Genomic DNA, 2,257 nt, shown 5'->3' on the forward strand with positions numbered 1-2,257 from the left:
AAACCATGCACTAAAAGATAAAAACAATTTTGAATCTCTATGCATTTAATAATGTAGTTTCACAATATATAAAGCAAATTTTCTTTCTTTTTTTAGTTGATTTTATTTTTTTGAATACATGACAGCAGAATGCATTACAATTCTTATTACACAATTTTTCATATCTTTGTATGTAAAGTATGTTCACGCCAATTCATGTCTTCATATATGTACTTTGTTTTCTTTTTGCATTACAATTCTTATTATACATATATAGCACAATTTTTCTTATCTCTGGTTGTATATAAAGTATGTTGACACCCAATTCGTGTCTTCATACCGGTACTTTGGATAATGATGTCTATCACATTCCACCATCCTTGCTAATCCCCTGCCCCTCCCTTTCCCTCCCTCCCCTCTTCCCTATCTAGAATTCATCTATTCATCCCATGCTCCCCTCCCTACCCACCTATGAGTCAGCCTCCTTATATCAGAGAAAACATCCAGCATTTGTTTTTTGGGGATTAGCTAACTTCACTTAGCATTATCTTCTCCAATGCCATCCATTTACCTGCAAATGCCATGATTTTATTCTTTTTAGTGCTGAGTAATATTCCATTGTGTATATATGCCACATTTTTTCTTATCCATTCATCCCCTGAAGGGCATCTAGGTTGGTTCCACAGTTTCACTATTGTGAATTGTGCTGCTATAAACATTGATGTGGCTGTGTTCCTGTAGTATGCTGTTCTTAAGTCCTTTGGGTATAGTCCAAGGAGAGGGATAGCTGGGTCAAATGGTAGTTTCATTCCCAGATTTCCAAGGCATACTCCATACTGCTTTCCATATTAGCTGAACCAATTTGCAGTCCCAACAGCAATGTATGAGTGTGCCTTTTCTCCACATCCTCACCAACACTTATTGTTGTTTGTCTTTATAATAGCTGCCATTCTGACTGGAGTGAGATGATATCTTAGAGTAGTTTTGATTTGCATTTCTCTGATTGCTAGAGATGATGAGCATTTTTTCATATATTTGTTGATTGATTGTATATCATCTTCTGAGAGGTGTCTGTTCAGTTCTTTGGTCCATTTATTGATTGGGCTATTTGATTTTTTGGTGTTTAGCTTTTTGAGTTCTTTATATACCCTAGAGATTAGTGCTCTATCTGATGTGTGAGGGGTAACAATTTGCTCCCAGGCTGTAGGCTCTCTGTTCAACTCACAGATTATTTCTTTTGCTGAGAAGAAACTTTTTAGTTTGATTTCATTCCATTTATTGATTCTTGGTTTTAATTCTTATGCTATAGGAGTATTATTAAGGAAGTTGAGGCCTAATCCCACATGATGAAGATTAGGGCCTACTTTTTCTTCTATTAGACACAGGGTCTCTGGTTGTATTCCTAGGTCCTTGATACATTTTGAGTTGAGTTTTGTGCATGGTGAGAGATAGGGGTTTAATTTCATTTTATTGCATATGGATTTCCAGTTTTCCCAGCACCATTTGTTGAAGATGCTATCTTTTCTCCAGTGAGTGTTTTTGGCACCTTTATCTAAAATAAGATAATTATAATTTTATGGGTTAGTCTCTGTGTCCTCTATTCTGTACCATTGGTCTACCAGTCTGTTTTGGTGCCAATACCATGCTGTTTTTGTTACTATTGCTCTGTAGTATAGTTTAAGGTTTGGTATAGCAATGCTTCACTCTTCATGACAAGGATTACTTTAGCTATTTGGGTCTCTTATTTTTCCAGATGAATTTCATGACTACTTTTTCTATTTCTATGAGGAATGCCATTGGGATTTTGATTGGAATTGCATTAAATTTGTATAGTGCTTTTGGTAATATGGTAATATGGTCATTTTGATAATATTAACTCTGCCTATACAAGAGCAAGGTAAATCTTTCCATCTTCTAAGGTCTTCTTTGATTTCTCTCGATAGGATTCTAGTTTTCATTGTACAGATCTTTCACCTCTTTTGTTAAGTTGATTCCCAATATCTTTTTTTTTTTTAGGTTATTGTGAATTGGGTAATTTTCCTCATTTCCTTCTCAGAGGATTTGTCAGTGATATACAGAAATGCCTTTGATTTATGGGTGTTGATTTTATATCCTGCCACCTTGCTGAATTCATTTACTAGTTCTAGAAGTTTTTTTGGTGGAATTTCTTAGGTCTTCTAGGTATAGAATCATATCATCAGCAAATAGTGCTAGTTTAAGTTCTTTTCCTATACATATCCCTTTAATTTCTTTCATCTGTCTAATTGCTCTGGCCAGT

Source organism: Spermophilus citellus, assembly GCF_964194105.1.
Source record: "Spermophilus citellus genome assembly, chromosome: X".
NCBI lineage: Eukaryota > Metazoa > Chordata > Mammalia > Rodentia > Sciuridae > Spermophilus > Spermophilus citellus.